Source organism: Acinonyx jubatus, chromosome B3 (genome assembly GCF_027475565.1).
Source record: "Acinonyx jubatus isolate Ajub_Pintada_27869175 chromosome B3, VMU_Ajub_asm_v1.0, whole genome shotgun sequence".
In the NCBI taxonomy this organism is placed as follows: Eukaryota; Metazoa; Chordata; class Mammalia; order Carnivora; family Felidae; genus Acinonyx; species Acinonyx jubatus.
Genome location: NC_069386.1, coordinates 35,505,311 through 35,518,474, shown reverse-complemented (window position 1 = coordinate 35,518,474; position 13,164 = coordinate 35,505,311).

The following is a 13,164-nucleotide window of genomic DNA, read 5'->3' as shown; positions in this document are numbered from 1 at the left end:
GCATCCCCAGACTGTCTGTTTACATTAGATTTGGGGTGACCCGGCATGATGGTCCCCTCTGTGGCCTCTCTGCAACACCTTCCTGCCGTTGACTGTTTTCCCTAATGGACTTCCACAAGCTGTATCTGTTATAGAGTAGGATGTAATCGAGAGTGTGTGTGTGTGTGTGCACGCGCAGCTGCACGGAAGACATCTGGAAGGAGTCACAGCGAAGCTCCCAGGTACCCCGCCGGCTGCAGGGATGCGATGACGAGGAAGAAGTCCCTGCCCCTCACACGTCCGCCAAGTAACAGATTCAGCAGGTACATATTTTTTACTCTTTGCCGTGAAAATGAATCAAAACATGTTTGAAATATGACAAATTCTAAATCAGGGTTTGAATTAATGAGATTCTAAAGGACCTGCCCACATTCACACCTTTTAGAGTCCTTTCATTGTGTGAGTCGAGCCTCAGACTGGTCCTGGGGGACCAGCCAAGTGGGGTCTCCTTCCAGCGCGGGAGCAGGGGCTCGGTGTGTGGTGGCGTCCTGGGGTCCGTGTGCTGACACCAGAGCTGGACGGAAGCCCCCACTTCGTCTCCTCATCGTGTGCTGTGCTCACAGCCTGGGTGGGAGTCTAGAAGGGGGCCCCCCGGGGTCAGCGCGGCCTGGCATGAGCCAGGGCGGGGCCTTGCCTTGTCTCCTTTGGCCCTGGGCTTGGCATGAGGGTGGGGGGCCCTTCTCTGTTGGTTTCTGTTTCTCTTTGGTTATCAGTCCCCTGTCTCATCACATGCAAGCTCTTACTGACCAGACAGAAGAAAGTGACCCAGAGAACCACCCAAAGGTCTGCCTACCTATTGCCTGGCCACCTTGTTTAAAGCTGGGTTTTCATTTTAAATTTTTTAAAATGCTTATTTATTTTTGAGAGAGAGAGAGCATGAGCAGCAGAGGGGCAGAGAGAGGGGGAGATACAGAATCCGAAGTAGGCTCCAGGTCCCGAGCTGTCAGCACAGAGCCCGATGCGGGGATTGAACCCACGAACCGTGAGATCATGACCTAAGCTGAAGTCGGACGCTTAACCAACTGAGCCATCCAGGTGCCCCAAGCTGGGTTTTTATTTAAAGCAAATTAAATTTTAAAGGGGAAAAAAATTCTCTCTCTTAAGGTGCCAATTCCTTCATAAATTTTAGAAACCATAGTTTTATTTCCTTCCCAAGGAAAATCCAAGCTGAGTCTTTCACCCCTGAGTGGCCCCCCAGCCTTTCATTTAATTGCAGTCCTCACACTGGCCCACTGCTCACTGGGCCTCTCCCACACTTCAGTGACTCCACCGGCTGTGTGGACCCAGGGTCGCAGGGGCAGGCGGGGAAGTGGGCAGTGGAGTAAGGGGGTCATTGCAGGAGCCTGGGTGGGATAGGGGGGTGGCCAGGACTGAGGTGGTTGGATTGTGAGATGTGGTTGAACTAAGAATTGACAGGCAGTGTGGCGGGTAGGGGGTAATGGGACAGGATTGGGTGGGGGTGAGGGGCGGCTCCTAGGTGTGGGTGACAGAAGGGTCATTGGCTGAGATGAGAGGTCTAAATGTGCTCACAGGGGTCTTCTGCAGACCAGGTCCCCTCCCAGGCCAAAGAACAGTGCCTTTTCCAGGGGTGTGTGAGGGTATGAGGAGATAAAAGCATTTTGTGTGTGTGTGTGTGTGTGTGTGTGTGTGTGTGTGTCACTACGAGGCCAATTTATTCACCAGTGGGATTTCACTCCTGCCTCGCTGTAATCCTGTGTCCACATAGCCAGCAGAGACATTGTCTTAGAACAAAAATCAGGTGCTCGAAATTCTCCAATGGCTTCCCATTGCCCCAAACCAGAATCCAGATTCCTCTGCAGCCTTGGGAGGTTCACCAGGAGCTGCCCCTGCCCCTGCACCCACCTCACGCCAAGTCCTAGCCTCTGCCCTGTCACTGCGCTCCACGCAGAGGCTTCTTGGACCGCCTGATCCAGCCTCGGGCATGGGCACTGTCGTTCTTCCTGCGGGAACTTTTTCCCTGTTTTTCAGGGGCCGGCTTCTCATTCAGTCACCAGCTCCAATCTCAGATCCTTCCTGAAGCCTTCTCTGAGCACCCAGCGAAGATAGCCTCCCGGATGCCCCTGTCACAGCCCCCCACTTTATATGTGTGTAGCCATTCTCACCAGCAGGAATGGACTTGCTCGCATGTTGGTTCACCTGTGCCCTGCCCCCCTGCCCCCCACTGGGATGCAGCCTCCTTGATGGCAGGAGCTTAACTCTGGTCAGTCACTACCTTATTCCTAGCACCTAGCACAGAGCCCAGCCCTGTGAGCTCAATAAATGGTGCATGAGTGGTTGAATGAATGAATGAATGAATGAATGAATAAACGCAAGCTTCAAAGAATTCAGGGGGGTTGGGAATTAGCTTTCTCCTTACAACACTCTGACAGAGTTCCTTATGACCTCTGGCATCAGCGTAGCTCCTGGGTGATGACCTAGGAGCTTGCTGGAAATGAAGAATCTTAGGCTCCATGCAAACCTACTGAATCAGGGTCAGGGTTTTACCATTTCACCAATACCCCCAGGCAATCGGTGTGCATATTAAAGTGTAAGAAGCGCCCCCTAGTTCACTGATGGGGAGTCATACACAACACTGCTGCCTGGGCCCTCCCCTGGGGCTTCTGATCTGCTCTGCTCTTGGCTGTGGCCGAGTACCCAGCCCGTTAGACTGTGCAGCCAAGGTGGAGAACTAGCTGGTGAGAGAACGAGCTCTTGCCTGCTGGCAAGCAAAGCGCAGGGCTCAAGGAATGGTAAGGCTTGGAGACGGTGGGAGGAAGAAAGGGAAGCGTGATTGCCTCCCATTTAGGTCCAGCCATCAGCAGGGCGTTTGTTATTTTCGAGCACTCTTCTCCTGGTTCCTAAGGTGCTCAGGGCCCTGTTTTATTCCTCTTCATGTTGCTCTCTGCAGGGAGACTGGGGATCGGACTAGGGACTAAACCCTGGTCAGACAGTGACCTCCCTAAGCCTTCTCATTTTCCCCATCCCCTAAAACAGACCAGGTCTCCAGAGCTCTCGGCAGGAAGTTCTCTGGTGGGTGCTCAGCAGGGAAGGTGGGCCAGGGTCAGAGTGAGCCCCAGACCTGTGTGTGTGAGTGTGCTTGTGCATGTGAGCACACACACACACACACACACACACACATACACACTGCCAGCCTGCCACCCCCGTGGGAAATCCAGAGCTCCTCTCAGGCCTGGTGGGCCCAGCAGATCCTTTGGGCAAAAGCTGGAGGGAAATACAGTTAACAGAAAACCGAGAGAAATGAGGAAAAGCACACTCAGCTGCTGTCTTTTCAATGGAAATGCGTCTTCACCCATGCTGGAACCACCAAGAAAAAATGCCCTAGCTGTCCTAGGGTGTCAAACAATTCCGATTCTCAGTTGAAGAAAAGGGATTTGAATCTGAGGACAGGACCCCTACCCCTTCCCCCAGGCCCCACCCCCACAGACCCCCTTCCCAGAGTTATCCTGTCCCCTTGCCTCGTCCCAACAAGCTATCGCCGAAATCAGAGACACAGCCCTTGGGCTGAACTATGCTGCCAGTTAAAATATTAGTAAGCTATTTTCATTGTCTCCTCCTTGGTGTGAATGGAGTGAGCAGATCCTTTGTTTGGAGTGGTTTGCTGGGAGGTAACACAGCCAGTGGGCCCTGGGACCAGGGGTGGAGGAGGGTGAGAGAGGCCTGCTGTGGGCCACACCACCCTCGAGCAGGGTCCTCCCTGGTTGCCACCTGCCACAACTCCGGTCTCCCTTTCTGGCTCTGTGTCCTCCAAAGCAGCCTCTTCCTGGGTGGAAGAAATCACCGACGGGAGGCTTTCGCTCTGGCTCACAAAGTTGCTCACTTTGCACCCCCTCCTCAGATCAGCGCACCCAGCCCTCCGGTGACAGCCACAGCATCTGCCTGTGCTATAGCAGACCCCACAGTGCATTAGTATTTTAAATTACTAACTGAATTAAAATGGCCTGCGAGGGAAAGGTGAATAGAACTCAGCCCTGGCTCTGTCTCTCCTTTCTCCAGGGACCTGCAGAGACCCCTGCCCCACCTTGCCAAACTTCTTTCTGAGGAGACAGGGGAGCCTTTGGAGAAACCTATGAAAGCCAAGGACTCTTTCACCAGAAAATGTAGTGCCCAGAAAAGTATAGATGCATTCAGGGTCTCATCATCCCTGCCTACAATTGTTGAGCCTCCAGATGCCCTGAATTTCAACCAAAGATCCGGAGAGGGTCCATGAACCCCAGGTGAAAAATCACTTTATTGCTTATGTTTTTTTTTTTTTTAATTTTTTTTTTCAACGTTTATTTATTTTTGGGACAGAGAGAGACAGGGCATGAACAGGGGAGGGGCAGAGAGAGAGGGAGACACAGAATCGGAAACAGGCTCCAGGCTCTGAGCCATCAGCCCAGAGCCCAACGCGGGGCTCGAACTCACGGACCGCGAGATCGTGACCTGGCTGAAGTCGGACGCTCAACCGACTGCGCCACCCAGGCGCCCCTATTGCTTATGTTGTAAAATATAAACTCACAAACCTTGAGAAACCTGGCAGGTAAAATCACTGCAAACGAATAGTTGGGTCAGTGGGTGATAAGGAATGGTGGGGACTGTGGCTAAAATGAAGCATTTAAAATCATTTCAAAAATCAGGGCTGCCTGCTGTGGCTCAGTCAGTTGAGCGTCCGACTCTTGATTTTGGCTCAGGTCATGATGGCAGGGTCGTGTGATGGAGCCCCGAGTCAGGCTCTGTGCTGAGCATAGAACCTGCTTACGATTCTCTCTCTCTTCCTCTGCCCCTCTCCCCAGCTTATGCTCTCTTTCTCTCTCTCTAAAATAAAAATTTAAATAATGAAAAGTAAAATCATTTCAACAATTAAATTATTACCAGGTCTTAGGATTGTCGAGGTATTTACATCCGCCCCCTGTCTCCAACCGATAACGAGATCTACCTATTCCGTAACCCAATCATTCCTACTGGTGCATATGCCAGTTCCCCTCCATCTTCCTTGATAAGAATTCTCTCACTGCTTTTCTTTTGGGTTGCTCCCAGTTCTTCCAGGGGGCTGCTCGCTCGAGGCCCAAGTTAAACAGCACCTTCGCCATGAAGCATCCTTGACAGCCAGACCCACATGCCTCCGCCCTTTAGTTCCTGTGGGTGTTCTGGAGGAGCCCATGATGAGCTACACTGTGCTCCCTGAGCCCTCTGACTCAGTTGTCAACCGGGGACAATCTGGCAATGTCTGGAAACATTTTGAAGGCCATGATTTGGAGATGGGATACAGGGATGTTGCTGAACATAGGACACAAACAAAAATTACCTGGCTCAGCTGTCAATAGTGCCAAGGTTGAGAAACCCTGTCCTGAGCTGACCCTGAATGAGCTTATTGAGGGCAGCTCTGTGTTCTGGTTAATGCTTTGCCCTCAGGGCCTGTGACCTAGGGTCTGGCATGCAGCAGGTACCCCATGCCTGGAGGGTGGGCCTAAAGAGAAAGAGTCAACCTGGGCCCCAGTAGTGCACAGCCGGGTCAGGAGGCCACCTCGAGCATGGCTAGCCTCCTCCATGCAGACAACTCAACTAAGGCCCGACCGCCAGGATGTGAGTTCGCTGAGACAGGCTTCATGAGTTCGGGGGGCGGGACTGGGGGGGAACATTAGGATTGTTTGTTCAGTTGGGCTGTTTAGGTTAGAAGAACAGAAGTGCAGCCAGGCCTTGAGGTGGAACATTCATTCACTGTGAAGAGACGTGAATGGAAACCCAGGGTGTGGCAAAAGCGGGCCGGCCGGGAAGGCGAGGCTGGGAGCCTCTGGGAGACTCTGGCACCTTCCATTAAGAAGATTGAGAGAAAGCCCGGTCTCTTCTCTTCGTCCCGCCCCGCCCCAGGTTCATCCACACTCTCCTGCTTGACCTGGGCTCCTACCAGGCCAACTTATCCATCAGCCACAGTGCCTAGGGGACTTTTTAGTGAAAATATTTTAATTTCTTTTAAAATCAAAAGGAAAAAAGAATATAATAATAATGAATATAAAATAATGAATCTAGTCTAGATTATGCCCTTTCCTCTATGCCAATGCAGTCTATATAATTTTTAATGTATTTTTACGAAGAGAGGGCCTGCCCACTGAGGCACTGCCCATCACACTTCCTGGTCTCTCCACGCTGTGACCTCACAGGCGCAACTTTCCCCACAGGCCAGCTCTCCTTTGCTTCTTAAGGAAAATTCCAGAAAATCCATGGGAGACATTCTGAATTCAAACATGTAACTAGGAAGGCTGCTGACTTTGACGAATTTTCCTTGGGAAAGGGTTTTCCGGAATAGACCCCAAGAAGTCAATTTAATTCCTTGATCAATTTTCCTTAAAGCTCCGTTAAGCTATTTCCAATTTTTTCACTTTTCTCATTTTGAGTTGATTGAAACTATTTTCACTGGGACCAATTCTTTTGCACTTAAGTTTTATATCAGAAATTTGGTCCATAGATCAAATTTTTGTCAATATTACATTTCACTGATGACAGCTTCTGTGGTGGTGAGTTTCTCCTTTTGTGAACTTTATTTCTACCAAGTCCGTTTTCCAGGGTCCAATTTTGTTCCGAGTTTTGTCAAGAACATTGGATTCTTTCATGACTTCTAGTAGATTACAAATTATTGAATTTAGCTATCTTAGTTTTTCTATGCATTGGATAAAAAACTTCAGAATGTATAACTACTTCTGGGGTGCCTGGGTGGATCAGTCCGTTAATTGTCTGACTCTTGATCTCAGCTCGGGTCTTGATCTCAGGGTTGTGAGTTTGAGCCCTGCATTAGGCTCCATGCTGGGCATGAAGCCTATTTAAAAAAAAAAGAATTTGTAACTACTTCTAAGCTTAAACCCCATACACACACACACACACACACACACACACACACACACACATAAATTGTGACTGCATTTAGGAGCTGGACAGGCAGGATGGTGAACAAGAGGCAGATTGGAGAAGAGAAAAGTTTGGCAACAATCCTAAGGATGTCCTGGGGAGGGCAGGGAAATCAATAGGCGGTTCAAAATGTTCTACTGTGCCAGCTTCTCTTTGTCTACTCCTGCCCCACATCATAGGTTGACTACCCCGGGGCAAGAGGAAGCCCATCGTATAAAATATGACGGCCTAGACCTGCCATTGAGTCAAGTGTTGGGGCAAGCCAGTGTTCCTTAGGAAGGAGGTAAGGCATGACCCCAGGGGTCCTGGGGCATGGCAAGAATAGTTCCATCTGGACAGTCCTCCCTGTGTCGTGAAACACTCCCACATATACCATATCACATGATTTCTGAACAGTGCTGGGAGACAGGCGTATCACCTTTGCTCCATGGATGATGAAGGAAATAAGGCAAGTGACGTGGGTCCTCATGTTTCATACTCAGTGGTTTCCCATTATGCCTCAGAGCCTCTCAGAAGAAGGGGAGTGAGGCATCTGCGTAACACTATCATTGGTGAAGGTTCAGGCTGGTTCCTGACACTTCTGGGGCCTGAAAGAACACCAATGGAGGCCCATCTACTATATGTCTCAATATTTAAGTTACTAATCAGGCTCACAGTCCATAAAAGGAAAATATTTTCTCCTCCTACCTTAACAATATACCTTAATAGTGACAGAATTGAACAGTGTGTTTTCAAGGGACTGAAAACTGGTTTTTAATATGGCTAAAAATTAGTCAAATATCAAGGAGGATTGCATTTAATCATGGCTGGGTATATCAGGGTTCTGTTGGTGGGCTAGTGATGTTTGAAAGGATAGTAGAATAAAAACACACATATGTTACGCACCGATTGATTTTGTAAGTTATCTCCCTTTATTTCTACAAAATTACTAATTGTGCTGTGACATAGTGAATAACCAAATTTTGTTCTATTGACTGAAATGCCACATGAGAAAATCTTTCTTGAATTCTTAGACAATTTTCCTTTAAATTCTACATGGAGACACTTCAAGCTTCTTTTTGTTCTTTTTTAACGTTTATTTATTTTTGAGAGAGAGAGAGAGAGAGCACGCATGCACACACAGGTGCCCACTTGAGCAGGGGAGGGGCAGAGAGAGGGGGAGACAGAAGATTCAAAGTGAGCTCTGGGCTGAGGGCAGAGAGCCCAGTGAGGGCCTCGAACTCACGCTCCATGGGATCATGACCTAAGCTGAAGTCGGACGCTTAACTGACTGAGCCGCCCAGGTGCCCCAACATTTCTTAAATTCTGTTACATTTCTCAATACTGGCATATTATAAAGAAAACCCAAAACACTAGTATTTGGCTCATTCGTTCAAATCTCTTCAATTGAGACTCTGCCTTAATGTAGAGTGACCTGAATATAGTTTATAGAGATATAAACTGGACTATTTGAATATGAATCTTCTCATTTATAGTCATATGAGCATTTTCCTTCTGTTTTTTAATGTTCTTATATTTTACTGGAATATCACTTTTATTGCATATTTTCTATGAAGGCTCCTTCTGTGTATTAAAAAAAGAAAACGTTTTCTCTAAACGTTGAAAATATTTTCAGTCCCTTAAAAAATGACATGGCCGAGGCGCCTGGGTGGCTCAGTTGGTTGAACGTCCAACTCTTGATTTCAACTCAGGTCATGATCCCAGGGTCATGGGATAGAGCCCGGTGTCTGGGTCCATGCCTAGCATGGAGACTGCTTAGGATTTTTTCTCTCTCTCTCTCTCAAATATTAAAAGTAAAAAATGACACAGCCAATTTAGATGTTTGTTTTTGAAAATAACCTTTGGCTAACATTGTTAGTGGCTCAGAAAATATCACATAGGATCGTTGAATTGTCCAAAGAATGCCATTGCATGGACATAAGTGAAGCCACGCCTCCTGCTATGAATTGAAGCCACGATCTGTGCACAGCAGAGGATGCTTCTGCCTTTTTAGTCAAAATTCTGGCTTATACACTTTTTTCCTTTTTTTTACAGTTGTGTTGCTGACATCATCATAGGTTTACCCTTGACAGTTCATTGCCTATAACTGAAAACTGTTTATTCAGTTCATCATATTAATCAAAACCTTTACTTTCCGTAAAAGGCATAAAACCAGTGAAATGCTCTGTGACTGTTTTCTTTTTCTGTAGTTCAAAATGTGGACAATAAACATTAATCATTCATTGTGGCTTTTGACCCTGATACAGTCTAATCGATCTGAGTAATAGTCACTTAAAAATATTTGTTATGTTCAATTTCTTCTCCCGTTTCTTATCCCCCAAACTAATAAAGTCATTGTCTATCTCCTAGGTAATTATTTGTTTCACTTTTTACAAATCCATCCTGCATGGTTGGCTATTTGGATTAAAATTTGAAGTCACTTCAACAAGGAAAAAAAGAGATAAATACAATACCAGACTCTTAAATAACAGAAAACAAACTGATGGTTGCAAGAGTGGGGGGGGGGGGAGGGGTGAAATAGGAAAAACAAATTGAAGTCCTTTCTAATAAACCTAGGCTTTATTATTTTGTTTTCTGTATATTTTATGCCATTATTGCTTCACCCCACCCCAAATAAAACATTACGTTTGGCTGAACATAGGGCACATAATTTTATTCTTTTAGGAACATCCTACGGATGTTTCCTATTGCTGTTCCCTTGTCTTTATTGAAGACTGACCATGGATTACTGTCTATGCCTCTTTCCTGTCTCTACTAATCATATAAATGCTTTTTGGGGGGTACAAGTGAAATATGCTCACTTTGCTGTTGGGAATTTAAAAAATTTTAAGCAGATGGTCTCCTTCAAGGTTTTTCATTTTCTTTTTTCCTTTTTTTGCCTGCACCCTACTATCATGATTGTGCCTTCTCCTGTGATTTCTATTTGCACTCAGTCTGGATGATCCAAGGGATTCGAGGCGAAATGAGTTACATCCAGGGTATACAATTTGCATGTACTTTCATCATAGGAATATAAATTGCATCAGTTGTAAAAATTAACTTCAAAAAATGTATGTGAAAAATAATCTTTTTTTTTCCCCCCAAAATATTCAAAAGTTAACTGTTAAACTTTAGAGGCCAAATGCAAATGCTAGGTAATGAATATCAAAACTTGAAACCAAAATTACTTGATTTGGAATTCTTAATGTTTTGAAATCGTAACTAAACCTTGTTAAATATTTTATAAAAATAAAAACCGCTGTGGTTCTGGCATTCAACCCAGTCCACCCAGCTGGCAATGTAGCCTTTCCTGAGTCTTTGACACATCGTGTTTGCTGAATAACAATAATTGCTCACATGTATTAGGTGTTCATTACGTGTTCTGGCGGTCCTATGCGGTGGGAGGGAGTACTCACTCATTAGGGAAAACAGAGAAACCAAGGACTTGTCCTGATGGCCTCAGGCAGTGAGAGCCACAACCGGGACCCGATTCAGGTTTTTCTGACTCACCACACAGCTGAGTACCCATCGGGCAGGGATCTGAACTGTTGTGGGCAGGTGGGTGTTCTCGTCTCCACACTGATGCGCGAAGCTAGCTCTGGCTCCTTCAGGCCTCAGGCTCGGGGGTCCTGCAACCCTAGCCTGAGGCTGTGCGGGGCCCAGGGTGGGGACCAGACCCTGGCCGCGGTCACCGCGGAGGCAGAGCAGGACCGAGGCCGCGCCGCCCCCTGCGCCGGCACGAGGGCGCCACCTGCAGGGCAGCGGGGGCCCTTCCCGAGCAAGCCCGTCCGCACGCATTGCCCGGAGAACCGCACCCGGCCAGAGGCTGCTCAGGCCCGTGCGGGGCCCGCGGGAAAGAAGAAGGTCTGCACATGCGCAATCAGGAAAGACGCCCCTCCCCTAATTACTCAGTTATCCCTTTTTACTTCTTCTTCCGGCAGAGGGAAAGTTCTTTCCAATGCCTAACCTCAATCGCTCCATCTGCAAAGGAAGCCTTTCTCACTGCAGAGAACCAGCAACCCCAGCCTTTGTAGCTGCTTCCTAGGGCTTCTAGAGATACAGCTCCTTGCAAATGCGTGGGTTGTTCCCGTCCCATTCCTGCGAACCCGATCTCTCCAGCCGCAGCTCGCGCTCACACCCATCTCCTTGCCTCGGGAAAGCTCTTCGCGGTTTGTAACCGTGTGTCCAGAATTTTGCTACCAGATTAACACCACAGCCCTCACAACAACCCGCTGAGGTCAGGACTGCTGCTGCCGGTTTTCAAACGGAGACTTAGGGAGATGGTGTGACTTGTTCCAGAGCAAGGGGCGGGCTGGAGACAGTGGAGGTCTGATCGCAGGACCCCGGCACTTCGTGCCAGGTGCTGTCTCTCCTTGTGGGCAAGGAGTGTAGAGCGATGGCGAATTCCTGTGTCTTCTATGTGTAAGTGGGGATGTGCAAAGCCAGGGTGCATACTCACATCCTTTGGACAAGTGTATGAATGACTGGGATAACTGGGCATCTATTTGCAAGACCGAAAAGGAAAAAAAAAAAAAAAGAAGAAGAAAAAGACCTCACACACCCCACATCTTATTAAAAAACAAACAAACAACAACACAACAACAAAAACCCTCATTCCAAAATGGATCATAGTCCTAAATATAAAATGCAAACCTGTGAACTTCTAGAAGACACGAGAGAATGCATTTGTGACTTTGGGTTAAGTGAAGAGTGTTCAGGTATCAAAAACATAATCTAAAAGAAAAAAAATTTATAATAAAGTAGATTTATCACAATTAAAAACTTTTGCTCTGCCCAAGACATGGACAATGTAAACACAGAGTGGGAGAAAATACAAATCCTATCCCTGAAAAAGGACTTATATTCAGAATATGTAAAGGATTCAACAATAAGAAAAGAAGTAACCCGGTTAAAAAATAGGCAAAACATCTCAGTAGCTATTTTACTGAAGAAGAGATAAGGATGGAAAATAAACACATAAAAGATGCCGAACATCATTAGTCTTAGGGTGATGGAAATTAAAACCAAATGAAACAACTTAAAGACTAAAAAAATAAGGGTAGAGCTAAATTATGGTGCATTTGTGAGAAAGTGTATTATCCTCCTTCAGAAATTCTATTTTGCTCTTCAAAATAACATAAAAAAATATTTATGGGACACTGTATTAAGTAAAAGAAACAGGATTTAAAGATACAAACAGTACTATCCCGATTTGAAGGAAAATAGTGTGTGTGTGACATACACTTATTAAATAAAAACAGAAATACATAAAAACATAAGGCTCATTTCTGGGTATGGCAGTTACTGGAGATTTTCGTTTTTTCTGTATACTTCTCAGAATTCTCCAAAATATTTCCCAGCATACACATCTTGCTTTTATAAATTGTCTAATAAGAGAGAAAAACATGGATGCCTATCTGAGCCCCTAAGCTCTCCCTTGACACAGAAGATGCCACCCCAGTTCCTAACAGTGGGAGTTTTGTGCTTGAGTTCTCCCTCCCTGGAGCCTTATCCGGAAGCCCCTCTTGGCTGGCTGCTGTAGGAGCTGCTGACTTCCCTTCCCTCTTGGGAATACCCTCCTTCCTGGCCGTGTCCTGGCTCTCTCCACTCCGCCCCCCCCCCCCCCAACTGCTCCTCCTCCCTCGGGGATACTCATGCTGCCCCTCTCCTATGATGGAGGGCCCCTGGGGACCCTTCCACCCCCTTTTGCCTCCTAATCTTCATTCTGTCCCTATGGGGTTTCATTCACTCCGTGCCATCAACAAGGGCACCCAGGACACCCACATCACCGTGTCTGACCTAAAATGGTGCCAGCAAGCTCCAAAGCCTGGCTCATCCACCCAGCCAGTCACCAGATGTTTATTTCATGTCCATTGCGAGGCACTGCTCTGGCAGCAGCCGCAAAGGAGCTGTTTTCCCATACCTGATATTCTAGCGGAGGGTGCAGGCAATACACATGGCAACAAATAAATGAACGCATTTATCTTCAGAAACTGCATGTTGCAAGATCCCCCGGGGCGGGCTGAATGCACAGTAAAACTCCAGAACCGCGCCTCGAGGCAGGCGATTCTCAAAGTGTGGTCCTCAGCCTATGGCCTCAGCATCTCCTGGGAGCTTGTTAGAAAGCAAATTCTCAGCCCCCCCACCCCCAGACCCACTGTAGCAGAAACTCTGTGGGCGGGGCCCAGCATTTGTGTTTGACAAGCCCTCCAGGGGATTCTTCATGGTCCCATAAAGGGCTCCTCA